This window comes from Amia ocellicauda, chromosome 8, assembly GCF_036373705.1.
Source record: "Amia ocellicauda isolate fAmiCal2 chromosome 8, fAmiCal2.hap1, whole genome shotgun sequence".
In the NCBI taxonomy this organism is placed as follows: Eukaryota; Metazoa; Chordata; class Actinopteri; order Amiiformes; family Amiidae; genus Amia; species Amia ocellicauda.
Genome location: NC_089857.1, coordinates 33,738,637 through 33,758,738, shown reverse-complemented (window position 1 = coordinate 33,758,738; position 20,102 = coordinate 33,738,637). Strand labels below are relative to the sequence as shown.

The window sequence follows — 20,102 nt, the reverse complement described above, 5'->3', positions numbered from 1 at the left end:
ACATTTGCTTCCCTACGCTGATCAAATAATTGTCCATTTTTTCATATTGTTGTGTAATAACTATGAAAAATGTTCTCATTAAAGTGGAGCTGCACTTCTGTGATCTCCAGTTGCCAGTCTGCTTTGGTAGGCTTGCGTCAACCTTGGCTGTCTTGTAAAGTAGTCATAATATTAATATAAGCATCATATTAAAGATTTGCATGGATGCCAGTTTATTCTACAAACCAGCCCTCTTAACAGTCTGCAAGATGTTATCTATCATTAAGCGACTTGAGTACTCACCAGTACTAAATAAATCAGAAAATCAGCACCAGCCAATATAGTTATTCAATTTTTAAGACTTTTAACATTTTTTGAATTGTACTTAATTTCCAACCAAGGGTGGCAATTGCTGCATCTCACTACACCCAACTTTAAATGATATACCTTAAAAATGAATTTGACATAAACCTACCTACTTTTTTCATATAATTTTGGTGCAGCATGAATTGGTCAATGCAAAAATAGTCCCAGAAACCTTTGTTTTCCCCGTTTTGTTAATCCCTTGAGATGCACTGAAAGTGGAAAACATTCACGTCGACTGTGACAGAAACCCTTAGAAGTATAATTCTTTAAATGCTGGACCTCTACTAAAACACACTTTGCAGCTGATTTTCTAAAGCTGTAAAAATAATGCAAGACAAAACATAACAGATGCATAATAAGTGTTCTGTTCTCATTTGTTAGTTTTTACATTTTGGAGTTGATCTGTGGATCCTCAGGGCTCCTGAGATTACATTACCAAGCAAAGGAAACAACACAACCGTTTCCATATGGGATCTAAAGGTAATAACAAAAAATCATAAAGGTATAATAGTTTATTATAGTATAGTATAGTATAGTATAGTATATATTATAACACAAAACCCATTTTCTGTTGTTGGTTCAGTGTTTGGTACTACTATCTTGTGGCTGACCACAACAGAAGAGTCTCTGCCTAAAAGATATCAACCACTAAACACAAGGGAAATTGATATCCATGAGTCACTCCAGTACCAGATTCAAACAGCAGTTGAGCTGTGTTGAACTTACAACAGTTACAGTAACAGCAGTAAACATTATTTTACATTCATAATGAATAATAACAATAGTGTCTTACTTTAGCATTTTATTGTCAGATTGTCCTGACTTATTTAGAATTGCAAGATGCATCAATTTCCTAATTTCCTATACACAGCTCTGAAAACAATTAAGAGACCACTGCAAAAGTATCAGTTTCTCTGGTTTAACTATTTATAGGTATGTTTTTGGGAAAAATGAACATTTTTGTTTTATTCTATAAACTACTGACAATACTTCTCCCAAAGTCCAAATAAAAATGTTGTCATTTAGAGCTTTTATTTGCAGAAAATGACAACTGGTGAAAATAACAAAAAAGATGCAGTGTTGACAGATCTCGAATAATGCAAAGAAAATAAGTTCATATTCATTTTTAAACAACACAATACTAATGTTTTAACTTAGGAAGAGTTCAGAAATCAATATTTGGTGGAATAACCCTGATTTTCAATCACAGCTTTCATGTGTCTTGGCATACTCATACATTCACATTGATGTTGGGTGACTTTATGTCACTCCTGGCGCAAAAATTCAAGCAGCTCGGCTTTGTTTGATGGCTTGTGACCATCCATCTTCCTCTTGATCACATTCCAGAGGTTTTCAATGGGGTTCAGGTCTGGAGATTGGGCTGGCCATGACAGGGTCTTGATCTGGTGGTCCTCCATCCACACCTTGATTGACCTGGCTGTGTGGTATGGAGCATTGTCCTGCTGGAAAAAACAATCCTTAGAGTTGGGAACATAAAATTCAAGTTATGTTATATGCAGCAACATGTGGGATAAAACCATCTTATGTATTATTCAGGTTCATAACATTAAAACAAAACCTTGACTCATCTGTGAATAGAAAATATGAGCCAGTGCTCAGTAATGTCTTCAAATGTTTTGATATCATTCTTCTATTATATCCTTGCTAACAAAAGCTTGCTAGTAATTTGCCAGTGGATCACACTTTTGATTTTAAATGTAAATTTAATGTCATGCTTTTGATTTGTTTTGTGTTTCCCTTCTGCCTTAATTCACACACTTTCTGCTCCATGAACTGCCACATAATATTGATGCACTTCATCCACTCAAAATGTTAATACTTTTAATGCAGATGAAATGATCTCTGCTGTTATTTATACTGAGCTGGGCTGTATATATATATATATATATACACTCACCTAAAGGATTATTAGGAACACCTGTTCAATTTCTCTTTAATGCGATTATCTAACCAACCAATCACATGGCAGTTGCTTCAATGCATTTAGGGGTGTGGTCCTGGTCAAGACAATCTCCTGAACTCCAAACTGAATGTCTGAATGGGAAAGAAAGGTAATTTAAGCAATTTTGAGCATGGCATGGTTGTTGGTGCCAGACGGGATGCTTTCAGCACCTTGTTGAATCAATGCCACGTAGAATTAAGGCAGTTCTGAAGGCGAAAGGGGGTCAAACACAGTATTAGTATGGTGTTCCTAATAATCCTTTAGGTGAGTGTATATATATATATAGATAGGTGACAAATTAAAGGAAACACCTGAATAAATGGTACAGGCCTGACTGCTTGACCCCTACAGTGAGGGGGTCCAGAGGCTCTGTTCTGCTTTGGAGGGCATTTTTCTGGCATGGTTTGGGTCCACTTACCGCAAATCATTACGAAGTTATTCTGAGTGCACACCTTTATCCTATGGTGAAACATTTCTATCCTGATGGCAGTGGTCTCTTCCAGGATGACAATGCCCCCATCCACAGGGCATGAGGGGGTCACTGAATGGTTTGATGAGTATGAAAATGATGTGAATCATACGCTATGGCCTTCACAGTCACCAGATCTGAACCCAATTGAACACCTATGGGAGATTTTGGACAGATGTGATAGGCAGCGCTCTCCACCACCATCATCATGAAAACACCAAATGAGGGAATTACTTTTGTAAGAAATGTAGAATCTATGTCAAGGCGCATTGAAGCTGTTCTGGTGGCTCTTGGTGGCCCAACACCTTATTGAAACACTTTATGTTGTTATTCCGTGTAATTTGTCACCCGTCTGTATATATTAAGCAAGTCAATAGCATTTACATTATATATATATATATATATATATATATATATATATATATATATATATATATATATACAGCGATCAGCCATAACATTATGACCACCTAATATTGTGTAGGTCCCCCTTTTGCCACCAAAACAGCCCTGACCCGTCGAGGCATGGACTCCACTAGACCTCTGAAGGTGTGCTGTGGTATCTGGCACCAAGACGTTAGCAGCAGATCCTTTAAGTCCTGTAAGTTGCAAGGTGGGGCCTCCATGAATCGGACTTGTTTTTCCAGCAAATCCCACAGATGCTCGATTGGATTGAGATCTGGGGAATTTGGAAGCCAAGTCAACACTTTGAACTCGTGATTCATCAGACCAGGCCACCTTCTTCCATTGCTCCGTGGTCCAGTTCTGATGCTCAAGTGCCCATTGTAGGTGCTTTCGGCAGTGGACAGAGGTCAGCATGGGCACCCTGACTGGTCTGTGGCTTCGCAGCCCCATACACAACGAACTGCGATGCACTGTGTGTTCTGACATCTTTCTATCAGAACCAGCATTAACTTTTTCAGCAATTTGAGCTACAGTAGCTCGTCTGTTGGATGGGACCACACGGGCCAGCCTTCACTCCCCACGTGCATCAGTGAGCCTTGGCCGCCCATGACCCTGTCGCCGGTTCACCGCTTTTCTTTCCTTGGACCACTTTTGATAGGTACTGACCACTGCAAACCGGGAACACCCCACCAGAGCTACAGTTTTGGAGATGCTCTGAGCCAGTCGTCTAGCCACCACAATTTGGCCCTTGTCAAAGTCGCTCAGATCCTTAAGCTCGCCCATTTTTCCTGCTTCTAACACATCAACTTTGAGGACAAAATGTTCACTTGCTGCCTAATATATCCCACCCACTTGACAGGTGCCATGATAACGAGATTTTCAGTGTTATTCACTTCACCTGTCAGGTGTATATGTATATATACACTCACCTAAAGGATTATTAGGAACACCATACTAATACTGTGTTTGACCCCCTTTCGCCTTCAGAACTGCCTTAATTCTACGTGGCATTGATTCAACAAGGTGCTGAAAGCATTCTTTAGAAATGTTGGCCCATATTGATAGGATAGCATCTTGCAGTTGATGGAGATTTGTGGGATGCACATCCAGGGCACGAAGCTCCCGTTCCACCACATCCCAAAGATGCTCTATTGGGTTGAGATCTGGTGACTGTGGGGGCCAGTTTAGTACAGTGAACTCATTGTCATGTTCAAGAAACCAATTTGAAATGATTCGACCTTTGTGACATGGTGCATTATCCTGCTGGAAGTAGCCATCAGAGGATGGGTACATGGTGGTCATAAAGGGATGGACATGGTCAGAAACAATGCTCAGGTAGGCATTGGCATTTAAACGATGCCCAATTGGCACTAAGGGGCCTAAAGTGTGCCAAGAAAACATCCCCCACACCATTAGACCACCACCACCAGCCTGCACAGTGGTAACAAGGCATGATGGATCCATGTTCTCATTCTGTTTACGCCAAATTCTGACTCTACCTTCTGAATGTCTCAACAGAAATCGAGACTCATCAGACCAGGCAACATTTTTCCAGTCTTCAACTGTCCAATTTTGGTGAGCTTGTGCAAATTGTAGCCTCTTTTTCCTATTTGTAGTGGAGATGAGTGGTACCCGGTGGGGTCTTCTGCTGTTGTAGCCCATCCGCCTCAAGGTTGTACGTGTTGTGGCTTCACAAATGCTTTGCTGTATACCTCGGTTGTAACGAGTGGTTATTTCAGTCAAAGTTGCTCTTCTATCAGCTTGGATCAGTCGGCCCATTCTCCTCTGACCTCTAGCATCAACAAGGCATTTTCGCCCACAGGACTGCCGCATACTGGATGTTTTTCCCTTTTCACACCATTCTTTGTAAACCCTAGAAATGGTTGTGTGTGAAAATCCCAGTAACTGAGCAGATTGTGAAATACTCAGACCGGTCCGTCTGGCACCAACAACCATGCCACGCTCAAAATTGCTTAAATCACCTTTCTTTCCCATTCAGACATTCAGTTTGGAGATCAGGAGATTGTCTTGACCAGGACCACACCCCTAAATGCATTGAAGCAACTGCCATGTGATTGGTTGGTTAGATAATCGCATTAATGAGAAATTGAACAGGTGTTCCTAATAATCCTTTAGGTGAGTGTATATATATATATATATATATATATATATATATATATATATATATATATATATATACACACTGCTCAAAAAAATTAAGGGAACACTTAAATCACACATCGGATCTAGATGAACGAAATATATTAAAGATCAAAATCTTTACTGTACATTGTGTAATTCGTTGAGAACAAAATGACGTAACAACGGTCAATGGAAACCAAAATCACCAACCGATTGAGGGCTGGATTCAAACTCACACCGAAAATCAAAGTAAACAATTTAAATCACATGTTGTTCCAACTTGCATGAATTTCATCACGGCAACTCATAATGTGACTCAGTAGTGTGTATGGCCTCCACGTGCCTGTATGCACTCCCAACAACGTCTGGGCATACTCCTGATGAGACGGCGGATGGTGTCCTGGGGGATCTCCTCCCAGACCTGGATCAGGGCATCAGTGAGCTCCTGGACAGTCTGTGGCGCTACTTGGCGGCTTCAGATTCACAGATACATAACATCCCAAAGGTTCTCAACTGGATTCAGGTCTGGGGAACGTGAGGGCCAGTCCATGGCAACAATAACTTTGTCATCCAGGAACCGCCTACACACTCTGGCCACATGAGGCCGGGTATTACCTGCATCCGGAGGAACCCAGGGCCCACTGCACCAGTGTAAGGTCTGACCATCACTGACCCACCGCCACCGCCAGTCATGCTGGATGATGTTGCAGGCAGCATAACAAGACTCTTTCACGTCTGTCACATGTGCCCAGTGTGAACCTGCTCTCATCTGTGAAGAGAACGGGGCACCAATGAGGGCCACTGAGGGCCACTAGAGGATGTCGGGTCCTCATGCCACCCTCATGGAGTCTGTTTCTGACAGTTTGGTCAGAAACATGCACACCAGTAGCCCGCTGGAGGTCATTTTGTAGGGCTCTGGCAGTGCTCCTCCTGTTCCTCCTCGCACAAAGCAGCAGATACCCGTCCTGCTGCTGGGTTGATGCCCTTCTAAGGCCCTGTCGAGGTCTCCTTGTGTAACGGCCCATCTCTTGGTATCTCCTCCATGCTCTTGAGACTGTTCTGGGAGACACAGCAAACCTTCTTGCAATGGCACGTATGGATGTGCCATCATGGAGGAGCTGGACTACCTGTGCAACTTGAATGGGCTGCAGGTACCACCTCATGCTACAAGGACACTAGCAAAACGTAAAACTAGAGAAGAATCAGTCAGGAAGGATAAGGAGAGAGCAATTGTCTGTGGCCACCACCTGCAAAACCATTCCCTGTTTCGGGGTTGTCTTGCTGTTGCCTCTCCAGTGCACCTGTTGTCACTTTCATTTGCACTAAAACAGGTGACACTGATTTAACTTGGTGTTATACTGTGATGATTACATGTTCCCTTAATTTTTTTGAGCAGTATATTAATGCAGACTCTTGGACTTTCAGATACTTCTGGCATTAATTTCTGTGCAATGCGTTCTTTAGACAAATTGAAGTTGTTGTTTGTTTCAGGCCCTTCAATTATGCTGATGGACCCAGAGATGCTGGCTGGACAAAAGAATCATTTAGAGTGCCGATCAACAGATCCCTGTCAGGAGTATTTGGGAAGACTCATATTATTCATATTTATAATATTTACATAAAAGCTTGGTAACAGGCAGTATTAAATCAGTCGATTAATGGAATTATCCAAGGGTGAAGCTAAAATCAAATTGTTTATCTTATTCTATATTCAATTGGAAATTGACAAGTGTTTCAAGTAAAAACACTCAAGCAGTCAAAATACGTCATTCCATCTTTCTGTGTTTATTTAGTCACCTGGGAAATAGCACCATGATTGAGAATTTGAGAAGACACATACCTGCTTAGTTACATAATAGTCAGTACTTAAGAAAAGCATATACCTTAGAGTACATAAGCCCCTACACCTGGGGAGCAGATTTTGTTTGGACTGTCACACTTACATATTCATGCATCACTCCTAACTAATAATGCATAACTGATCTGCAGAATGTGAAAACGTGCACACATTCACATGGAGCATGAAAAAAAGAAAGAAATGCAGATGTACGAAATTATATATGTGTATTTGTTTGTCTGTTCATTTATTAATTTGCATTAAGTATTCGAGAATTATTTCAAGAGTGAATTAACTGAATAGAGCCCAGAAGAAGCTATTCCACCCCAATTTTGACACAAAGAGCACATTTTGTCCATTCACTTGCCCATTTTAAAAACAAACCCTAAAGTAGACTGCTATTTCCATTTACACTCCTAAATGTATTAAGACTTCTGCTGCTCACCTTATATCCTCCATGCTTCTCATACTACTCCTCTGTTCCACACTTTCCCCTGGCTTCTTATTGCTGCCTGTATTAAATTCAAGGCCCCTTTCCCTAAGCCACAGCTCTTTTCACCTACCCCATTCTCTCATCTTTCCCTTCTTTCTCACTTGCCCTCTGAGATTCCCTTCTACAAGATCATTAGTTATGCCTTCCCTTCAGTGTCTGCTCTTTCTCCTCTTTTGCCCCACAGTGCTTGAATGAGCTTCGTGTGTGCATTTGAACTGCACAGGGTCTTACTAGCTTTGTGTTCCTCTTTATCTACTTAGATTACACCCATAGACCATTCTAATCCATTATTTACTCATTTTTTCACTGTATTGTGGGGCACATTTGTTTACAACTTTCTAAACATTACATAATTTTTACTTAAAGATAATACAGAGGCACATGTACAAATCACTATTCTTTTATCTGTGTTTTTTGAAAAATATAATTTCTGTAACACTGGTTACAATTATCCAAGCATAGTATGGTTAGACGATTATCTGATTATAGGATAGGGATAGGATAGGATAACTTTAACATTCAAAAGAGTTGGATCTAAGTAACATGACATTTCTGGAATGTGAGAAAAAATATGTTTTTGGGAGAAATTTGGCACATCTTTAATGAATGCTACATCTCCTTTAACACAGGATGAGGCCTGACATGAATAGTTTGGCTTACAATTTAAGACATTAGTAATGTTTTTTCCATAGAGACTCTCAATATTATGTGATGTCAGCTAGAGAATGCTTTGTATCTTTTGATTTTTGACTCTATTTTACCTAGAATGTCTGTAGATTGATTGAATCATTTCATTAAGTTAGCAGATTGTCACGTTTTGTTTTGTGCATTTTAACTAGATGGTTCTCAGCAGCACATAGGTTTGAGTTGCCCAAAACTGAATGCTCTACTCAAACTCTGAAATACACCTTAAAGGAAAATTATTATACAGATTTTACATCACAATTATTAATGTTATGATTTCGTAGTGGAAACATTTTACTGTTATAGACCACCATTACTCTACTGAATGAAGTAGAATTTTTGGTCAGTCTTACAAGTTTAAATATGTATGTAATGTAATGGTTTGATAGCTGATCCATTATCAATTCACATATTATTGTGACATAGGAGCTACTTCTGTAGGTGTCTTATGATACCATTGTCTCCAGCGAATGAGGGCAGTGTCAGGTTACAGTAGGTGAATGGGAAGCAGTTTGGCATTCAAATGATTCGTTCTTTACAGCCGTCGGGAACACCTCCCCTTTGTTTTGTTTATCCTTCACAGTCCAAAGACAGCCTTATTTAAATGGAAATCGCACTATGCATGGTGTGAAAAGGAGGCATATGGTTCACTACAGAGCTATCTAGTTGTAAATGACTGATAAAACAATGTTGGTTGAAGGAATACATACATTCCAAGCCACAATATACTTCAAAATGTGGGAAATGAAATAAAACAGGACTTGTGCATCTTCTTTGTTTGGTTTCAGAATCAAAATGGAATGTCCTACAACTAATTTCATTAGACTTATTAAATGTGTTTCTGTCATCCATCACAGACACAATGCAAAGCAATGTTTTAGAATGATTAGCTAATTTTAAAGCTGGGCACACTTACACTTGACTTGGCAGGGCAGGATGATAAACAATGACATATATCACCGTGCACCAGGCAGGAATGAGATGTTGGGTGTTGTGGTGAGCACCTGTTCTTTTACATCATTGTAATACTGATATCTGGAATGCTGAAAGGCTGCTTAATAATGAATTACAGATACATCAGCAAAACACAAAACGGAAACGCACTGAACAAAGCTGTGAAAAACCTCCAGAGAGAATCTGATGTAGCCCTGAACTGAAGACAACAGATTTAAAAAATCGGATCCCACAGGCGTTTTGATTAACTGTGCTTCCTACATTTAAACACAGTAGCAGTGCAACTTCTGCTTTATTTCAATTGAAGGAATTGTGTTAGGATACTTCCTCCTTCACCTGGTACATTCATGTTTCTCTGAGTGCTAAGAAGCACAGCTGACTATAGAGTGAGCATCTTGTATTCACTTCATATGTGTGTAAAGCAATAACCAAATTGGTAATTAAATTAAATAGTAATGTTTACACATTCACACATAAATACACACACACATATGCAGCATACAGTCAATTAATGCTCCATCTATTCATGCCACATCTTTAGAATTTCTGATAGTAAAATACACTATTCAGATTCACAATTTGAAAATGGCTGTGTAGCAATTATTCATTAACTGCATACCATCAAATGGAAACCAATTGATTCCACGTATTTCTTTGTCATTGACATATATTGCGAAGAATCATATTATATTCTCAGATGCATTTTCTTTTGGAGTTAGAGCTTTCTGAACCTCACATAAATGAATAACAGATTTGATAATAAGGCCTATTTACATTTTTAAACAATGTTGCTAACTTGCTTGCTCTGGTGCAGTTCCTTCCACTTACCAGCTTGGATGCATTTTCGTAATAACAAGAAACCATACTGCCATATACATTTCATGAAGCAGTCTTTCATTGACAAACTGCATCAGCAGTGCTCAGTGTCTCAGTTTACATGTGAAGGAAGTGTACAGCATGCCACATGAGAGGCAGCTTGGTTAAAAAAAAATAAACCGAGAGTCCATTTATTTATTTAGTAATGAATATCAGTAACACCATCAAAGCCTTGATTTCTGCAAAGGGTAGACCAACACATTACCAGTGACTCACTTTTCATGTACATCCAAAAATAACTTACAGCATGTGAGGATATTGCACTGGCCTATAACCATAACATTTTAGTGAACACTGCTTTGAGTCCTGTATTCCAGACACCTCTTAATCTAACAATGTCATAGCAAAGTGTGACCATTTGCAAAATGTCATCCTTAGACACAGCTTCAAGGGGACCAGGGATTCCTCGCCCTGCCAAATAACATCACCCCCTGTGGCTTACTGTGGGCCTGCAGAGAAAGCTGCATTACTCCTCCCTACAAGTCTCTGGCTCTACCGTATTGACAGCGTAGATTTGTATTGTGAAAAGAAAAGCATGACTTGACAGGGCACAGATTTGGACTTGTGTACTTGTTTATCTCTCTGATGCTCATACTAGGGCCTCAGCAATTAATGTCGACTTGTGCGACTGGCAAAGCCACAGGCTCTGAAGAAAAGATGGCGGCCAAGTATACCATCCACACTAACTCCACTTGAAGAGCCACCACTGAAACAAGGAACCACTGAGAGAAGGCCACTGCCTGATGTTCAGAAGGACATGGTTAACCACATGCCAAACTTTGATAACAAGAAAGAAGCTACAAGGTGCAAGCAGCCATTCTGCACTGGCAAAACCCATGTCTTCTGTGATAAATGCAAAGTGCACCTGTGTTTTGTGCCTCATAGAAATTGTTTCATGGCTGCTCACCGCAAATAAAATTATATAGCGAGGGCCTATGACAGTATCTTTGAGTATTTTGTTTTATTATGTTTTAATTTAAAGAATGTTCTAAGATGTTCTGAGATGTTCTAAGATGCGTTTTCAATATGTGAATAAGAAAACCACACATATCCCTGATATTTACTTTTTCAGATTTTCCTGTGTTTAGTCTCAATGTCCATCGGAGTGGACAACAAAAAAAACAATAAAAGATTTGGGCTAAAATCTAAATTTTGTCAGAGCCTTATTTTTTAGGTGCATTAAGACTAGGAAAAAAGATTTATCTCATGATTGGAAATTAATTTTGGTCTGATAGGGTTAAGGTTAATTCACAGTTGACAATTTCAAATTGGGAGAATATAGAAGGAAAAATAATTGGTCAAAACATCCAAATTGCTATGTGGGGTGTGAGCTGTATTCATGTTTAACAGTGTTTATCTGCCTTATAAATGACTTAATACTTGAGGCTGTTCAACAATTTGGCTTGGCAAAGGTTCCCTAGATATGGAAAGTAAACAAGGGTATATTAGGACTCTAAATAGATTAAGTAGGCTACAAGCCATATGTATTATGTATAAAACAGGAACTGAAGCATGTGTAGAGCTTTGGAGAGCTACACAACTGCCAAACATTCTGTGCATGGATAAAGAGGGATTTAACCCCTTCAAGTGGACGTTGAGCTCTTCATGTTAGAGATCAAAACAATTTATATAATTACAGTAATCAGAGCATTGCAATGTGGTAGGATTCTGTGCTGAAGACAACCACTTTTATGCTTTAGGGTTAAAATGGTTAAATCACTTTTAATTTGTTAACCCAGAAACTGAAGAGACTCTTATCCAAGCTTAGGCAAATGCCGTGTGCTGTTTGATGGGGTGAGGTGTACATTCAGTGGATTGTGGAGGGCTGTAAGATCCATGCAATACACTCACCTATGGTATCTGCAGGACTAAGACTCCTTTGCTCTGGTTCAAAATATCAGTGTACAAGAAATCAGTCTGGCAGCAAATATTTATACGCATAGAGTATATCATCAAATCATGGGAAAGCCTCCCTGTGCCAGAAGCAGACTGTCCGGGGTGGTTTCTCGTGAGGGCATTATGTATGTACTTTGGACTCTAGTCGACTTCCCAGGATTGAAGGAATGTTTCGGTGAGGGCCTATATATGTTACAGGATGATAAATCTCCATGTCACAAAGCTGGAGGTATAACAAAGAGGTTTAAGGAAAAAGTGTTGAAAAGTATGCTGCTCTCCTGACCTCAGTTTTGTGGAACACCATTGGAATAATAGTGGGAGACCAGCTTTTCGTGCTGTACAACTAACTTCCATGAAGAATTTATCAATATTCTTCTGATCATCTCGCTAAAGGTATTGTAGCAATTAAACCCAAAGTTGGGCATATACCCTCTTAAATAATAATGTATTTATTCACATTAATTAAAGACCTTGGTTTGATATTCGATATTCTAGCACAATGCTGCTGTTTGAAAATTGGAAAGAAAGCAATTACTCGATCTGCATATTTTCAAATCAATAATGCTATTTTACCGGTACATGTGGTGGACTCCGAGCTTGTTCACCAATTAGTCTAAATTGCTTCCCCAAATTGTTTTCAAGTTAGAAGAGAAAAATTAACCTGTTTTATAATGACATACAGAAGGAGGAAAAGATAGTTCAGTTCATAGTGTTCAAATTAAATAAAGGGCAACTGCATTCACATTTTTATAGCGTATTTAAATGCTAACTGTTAATGCATTTGCTGTGTTAATGACTGCAGGAGAAGAAAATTACGTTTAATCTTTTAAGTGGTTTCCGGAGTTTTCTGAACTAATATACAAAGTTGAAAACATTTGGTTTCTTAGATAAGGTAATTAATCAAAGTGTTTTGTTTGCTTCTTGTGGTCTTAGCTCCCCTTATCCATAAGCCATATGTTTAACAGCAAGAGAATTTAAGTCTGAATCTCATGGCTTAGGTTGTTTTCCATTTCAAAGAGAAATACACACTGTTTCTTTTCTCAAGCTAGTTACAAAACACACATTCTGTTTCAGGAATCATTTTGTAATTATGGAAAAATACAGCAGACAGCTCTAAAAGATTCACTTGTGTCATAGTAATATGTTATGAGGGTGTCTAATCCTCATAATATTGATTACAAAAGGTCTGGAGTTAGATATGAGGAGAATGAGTCACTGAAGATAAAAAGTCTTTCTATTGTTCACAGACGTTATATGGCTTTCTTTTCTTTTCCTTTTTTAAGGACTCTTTTTTTTCCATTATCAACATCTGGAGACAGAAATTAAGGTTCTTTATTGAAAAAAGGGCTCTGGCTCAAGCCACACTAGACAACTGAGGTTATACTACTTGACCTACATTTAAAACTTATTAAGATTTCTTAATTCATGCTAAGGTCAAAATGTTTCTGCTCATTTTAGAACTCTTATGGGAGCAGTACTACATAATTTATTTGTAGCAGATTTAACATTAATTCCAGTTTAGAGATAGTATTTAAATAAAAATGCCTTCCATTTCGTATTAGTGTGAAACTGACATGTGTTTCAATCATATCTCCTATATCATTTGTTTGAACTTAAGGAAAATAATATCAATTCAATTACTGAAGGTTGTTATTATACATGAAAATTGCATAATGAATCCCTTGAAATATAAGCATGTTTAATCCATTGTTACCGGCTATTGATTGCAGGAAGGTACATTTAAAACATTTATGAGTTTTATGCAAACTGTATAGGTCAAACCCCAAACTGTTTTTTATTTGCAATGAAAAATCAGGGGTCACCAACAACTTCAGTAAGTTGTGATGCCCTTACTCTTGTTCCACGTTTCCATTGCAAAAGCTGGGGAATTATGATCCATAGCACTATTCCCCTCCTTGGATAGATGGCCATTGCTTAAAGACAACCGCTTTTGGAGTTTTATAATATTGTGGGCAGAGATTATTGTTCCTTTCCACTGTCTGGCACCATTCTATGACCCAAATCACAGCGCACGTCTACGGCAGTCAAGGCATCATAAATCTGCCATGTTTTGGCTGGTCACTGGAACTTAACCCCAATGAGCGTGTGTGGGCTACCCCAACCAATCCTTCTGAATACATCCCAGTAAACTCACTTCTCTCACATACATTTTGTGCCAGTAACATTGACATTCCCATAAGCTAGGAATTCTCATCTCATCCACATAAAGTATGAATATTGTTCTGCCTTTCTTGAGGCATATTGTAGCATCATACATAAGCTATTAATAACAATTAGATTGTGCCAGGGCTACATATAGTTTCAGATTAAAAAACAAGTGTTCTTTTTAAACTTGGTTAGCCACTTATGTCTATTATGTCTGTTATGTCTATTCTTCATGCAGTACATTTATGTCAAACCTCATTATTGTGTCATCTTTACATGTTCATCTACTCTTCTCTTTCTTATATTATTCAATAAAAATATTGTTCTAATAAATAAATGTTTGCGTAAATTACATTTTCCCCTCTTTGCTTTCTCTCACATTTAAAACAATGACAAATTTGATACTAGGCATTAATATATAACAAAATTACATTCTGTATTTGCAATAATAGACATGGTGCTTGGAGTTTGTTTGAGTAGCACTCAGCACAGGAGATATAAGGCTCTGAAAAAGTAAGGGGGAAAGATGGGAGCAGACTTTGCGATGGACTAATTATGCTCTTTATGTCAGTGTTGCGCTGAGCACATAAGAGATGTCAAGCATTTGATTTCATTCTATTGGGAATTAACTTTTTCCTATTAACACCTCACATTTTTGGAAACTCGAACATTTAAGGTTTTAATAATTAAAGTATTTTGTTTTGGCTGAAACAAAATATCGAAATAGATTTGCATAGTTTTTCATTTTACTGGCAATCAAATTACATCGTTCACTTTAATACTGATCTCCAACTGTGTCACTGATGCGGGAGGACTACTGAAAAAAACACTTAATGAAATAGAATAGGTCTCTTTCATTAAGGGATCTTACAGCAAATGGAAAATATTGTATACCTAGTGAAATATACCATGTATATAATACTATTTATTCTCCATACACTCTAATATGTAGTCGCATATTTATGATTATGGCCTGATGCACTCACACAAAATCAATACATTGACTACCTTTTCCCTTTGTCCAAGGATTGCTCATAATAAGTATGCTTTCTGTTGCTCCTATTAGCTGTTGAAAGCATTCTGCATAGATTTTTTATTTATATATTTATTTATTTGATCTCAGACTGAAACATGATGCTCATCCAGAGAACAACACTGTTGGACTGTGCTTAATTGATTTTTTTCAATGGCAATTTGTTTTCAATCAGGTTTACATATATATAACCTCTTCAATGGGGGCAAAATAGGTTATTCTGCAAAAGAGCAGTGTTTAAATGTCAGATGACTAACAGTGGAAAAATATAATTAGATATAAATTATAAATAGTTGTATTTTTTGTGTTCCTTTTTGGAAGTTTTCCAGTGTCGTGCTTCTCATTTTGAACTGATTTACAAATAAGATGCATTTGTCTTAAATCATACACTAAGGGACTTTCAATCCTCTGGCCATTGTTGAGTGTAGGTGAGTGCCAGCACAGCACTGAGATCAAATCAGAATCAAAAGATGCAACATATTCTACTGAAGTCACTTGACTGAAACAGATTGCACATTCATAAATCCTTCAATTATTTTATTTTTTCATTTGTTAAAGGCTTGCTTCTGCCTTTTGTAGCAAACTACTGCATTACAACATTACAAAGACTTAATAAAGGTTGTAGTGTTACATATTACCTGGAGCAGATGAAGGTGGTCCTCCACACAAACAGCTTGTCATAGTTAAATGTCTTCTTTGATTATATGTCCTAAGGCAATCATTTGTCTGGAAGATGACAAGGAGAACAGCAATTATATTGACACTTACATAAAACCATTATAGTATTATAAGCAACTTAATTGCACAACAACCTCCATTTACAGTATACAATTGCAGAACAAGGGTTTTATCAGCCTTTACAGTAAGGTTTTATACATCAAATAAGAAGAAATGGGATATGCCAGATGTGTCTTGAGAATATATGATTAACAGTATAGTGTGAAATGAGCATCCCTTTCTGATTATGTTACACAAAATTGTCTTGCATGTATAAAACCTCAATAAAGAAACCTTTGTTGGAAGGTCCTTATAAACTTTATTCAGCATACAGAGAAAGACAAAGAATTCAGCCATTACAAGGAGCTAATAATGATAACAGCTGCTTCTGCATGGCTAAGATCCCAGGCATGGGGATTTCCACTTTGTAGCAGGCAACATTAAGGTTTTCATTGTGGGGGTTAAAATGAAGGGCAACAGTTTTTCATTCAGGTGATTTTCCATCTTTAAAGTACTTCTGCCACCCACATAGTATAAAACTACATTAAAGAGTATTTCTCCCTCTTCTGGATGATTTCAGTACCAAAGATTGAAATTCTTTGTTTTGATGCAGCCATTTGAAATATAATACTTTAGAGCACATATAATATATGTGTGCTTACTACTACAAACACTTGCTGCCTGAAAGTAATTGCACAAGTTGCAAATCTACCAAAACTGATCAAAAGGCATGCTTAGTGGAACAAATATGCAATATATATTGTCCATTAACTTTTAGATACTTTTCCTGGAATATACCCAGATCCTTTTGTAGTGCTTGTCAGGATTAATCTATATTCTACAGATGATTGACTGGCAAGCATCAAGATATCTAGATACAGAGGCTTGAGCAGAGCTAACCTGGATCATGTCTATAGTAGGCCGATGCTTATCTTAACAGAGCCTTTGACAAGCATACATGATGATAAAACATCCCCAGAGGTGTCTGAAATCATCACAGTATGGCTGATTTTCTGCGCACAGAATTTGTGTGCACAATTAGAACATGCTTTTGATTCCATATCCAGCTTATGTTCAGCAAAAAAGACTGCCTTTGTTGTTTCCTAGAATAATCCCCTTATGTTAGAAACTAGATTCTACAATACAAAAATAAATTGCCTTTCATTGTTAATATATATGGATTCAATTTAATTAGTCACCCCTCAAAGGGTCCCTTTTCTAAAACCATTAGTTAAGAAATAAGTTATATTATGAGAGTTTACAGCTAAGACAATCTGGGTTACAGATGTAGATGTTCTTCATGTCAGAAGAATGTACATGCTTGTGTCATCAATGCACACAAAAGAGCAAACACTGTCAACCAAGAACCTATTTTTGCTGATCTTAAATTCTTGGAGCTGGGCTCAGAAGACTGATCAAAACACCACAGTGTTCTACGGGTCACCTGCAGCGGCTGTGATTGAACATTTTTGGTATGAACTTGGTTGTTGAATGCAAGGGCATCGGTCACCACAGAATTGTTTGCCAATGCAGGCAGATTGTGTATGTCCAGCAACATAATACAATTCCCCAGGCATTCATTTGATTACTAACGTGGTGTTTTATGGCCTGGATTTCTTCTGATGGGCTATATACACATAGTACTGATTTCTGACTACTCCCCATGCTTTTGAGACAATTCCCTGGGAAGAAGAATCACTGTCTCATTAGTTTTCCAAATGAGCTTAAGTTAATTACAAGTAATTACAGTAATGCATGATACATTAGTACAGCTTCACCACCCTCAAAGTCATGTGATATGTTATTAAAAATGGTCGGTATATAATATTTTTATTTTTATCCGGAATATCCATGTTTTTGTGCAGAGTAAACTGCAGCTGCCTCAAAGGAGCTCATTAACAGAAACTTAACGACTTATATATCCCATTTGTGAATTTATCAAAGGAAATATGCTGGCTACATTAATTTTGTTCTCATTTAGGTATAAAGGCAAGACGTTTTTACAGATCCTTATTTATTAAATTGTCTAAGAGGAAATGTAGATTTGATGTCCTTCTGATTGATGTCTTTCTCTATATATATATACATTCAAATTAATATACTCTTTAACACATATAATCAGTAGCTTTAAATGTACATTGACAGCCACAGTTATTGATGCTATAGTCAACCACTAGTATTTGAAAGTCACTTTCAATACATGTGTATGCTGAATGACTAACTGTATAATCATAATGTACATATAGTAGTCCTTAGCTGATTAACAACACTAGAATTAGTGAATACCATCAAACATTTTATTATGATCAAACTAGGTTAACTACATATGCATGCACATTTAGTAAAACTGTATATATACAGTGGCCACAACAATACTGTAAAAACACTCACAGAGGTTTTCTAAACAAAAAGATTGCCTTTGTCTCCATGTGGCTTGTAAATCATGAGTATTATCTGCCTAGCAGCAAGCTAATTTGCATCTCACTAAATTCCTCTTACCTTCGGGAATTTAACTTAAAAGAGATTACGGTTTTTTTTATGAAAAGAAAGCTACTGTAAATAATTAAGTTTGATTTATTTTACTAGGCTTACAGATTGTAGGCATAATTTCATGAAGCACAACATTTTAAGTGAATTGATACAGCCAATGATATCCAGAATATCTTCAACTTACTTTTAAATACATTTAATGATGTGTAAGCTATGAATCACAAAACACACATACCAGTGACCATGTGCAAGTAATGAATAACAGTTTTATACAACACATGGCAAATAAAGGTAAATTATTATTTATAACTGTTTTGGATGTTGTTGTTTTTTGCTAAGATGTTTCAGGGAGAAGCCCATTCAAGGTTTGACAAATGGAAACTGTCATGAAGGATTTCTCCCCCCAGCAGTGAACTGCTAAGTGAATGAAGCTTGCTTGCTTCGTGATCTGGGTAGTTGATTTCATTCTGAAATCATCGTCTGTTTCTACAATGCTTTAAATTACAAGCCTGTTCTTGGGATGAATAGGAATGGTCACGGGGTGTTTTCTTTCCTTTCATGTTATTTTAAAGGACCGTGAGATATTTTTGTCCCTAACTTGTTGTTAAATTTGACAGCAGGACTATTCATTGTGGAATTGGCTGCAATTAAAGCAATTATGCAGATCACACTTCTAATTCTGATTCAATAGGGATGTGCTGTTTGTTCTCTCAGGCCTGGTCTGAAAGTTATCTACAGTTGACATGACCCTCCACAACTAAAGTAAAATTATTATCATTATTATTATAGGAGTAATAATAGTAGTAGTAATATTTAAGAACATTGTACCAATTAAGATGTAAACAGATAAACAGCAACTCAATGAATTCCTGAATGTGGCTTCATCTTCTCAGAACTTGCTGTTTCTTGTTGTTTGTTCTCTGTGTATCACACCCAAGGATATATATATATATATATATATATATATATATATATATATATATATATATATAACTGTTTCAGTGTTGCACAGACAGAGGCGAGATGTCAGATTTGTAATGGCTAGCTCCTAAGAAAGACAACAAATATTTAACTGTTGATTATTGAACAAAGTATTCTACATAACAGCAAAGGAGTTTCCCTCCTAAACTTAAAATTGTATGACAAAAAACTTCAAAAACACAATAAATTGAGAATCTAATCTTTGGATTAAAACTTTTTAAATAGACTGTTTATTTCTGCACACAGCACTTCGAATTTTAATTATGATAACGAATGTTCCATTAACATAGAAAGAAATAAGAAGAAAAGAAATGGAAAAGAAAAGAAGAAGACAAGGGGGGAGGTAATGAATGGACATCAACAAGAGAACCTGAAAGACACGTTCAAAGTTATTTATCTTCAAAATTACCTCAAGTTCCAACTGGTCAGCTGTCATGACATTCATTTTTCAGTGTTCATAATTCTTATTGTAAAATTACGTTTATTTTGGTGGAATCTTCATATATATTTCAGTATGTGACTCGTTATTATTAACTCGTTGTTTGGAGAGCTGCATGACAAACGCAGGTGGGAATAGGTGTCCCTTTAAGACCCAGAGGAGCGCTGAGGGACGGTGCTGCGAGTAGAGCCTCGACTCTCCTGAGTGTTGCT

At 37.5% G+C, this 20,102-nt stretch overlaps 1 long non-coding RNA gene across 2 annotated transcripts; it reads right to left on the bottom strand.

Moving 5' to 3' along the window:
* Positions 1-906: 906 nt before the first annotated feature.
* On the bottom strand, positions 907-20,053 carry LOC136754899 (uncharacterized). Of its 2 annotated transcripts, none has more exons than XR_010817605.1 (3): positions 19,861-20,053; positions 15,902-15,989; positions 907-1,808 (listed from the first exon to the last, which is right to left on the bottom strand). It is a non-coding gene; the product is annotated as an uncharacterized LOC136754899 (long non-coding RNA). The 2 variants fall into 2 exon arrangements; XR_010817604.1 differs by having other exon boundaries at positions 907-1,805; positions 19,861-20,052.
* Between the last annotated feature and the right edge of the window lie 49 nt (positions 20,054-20,102).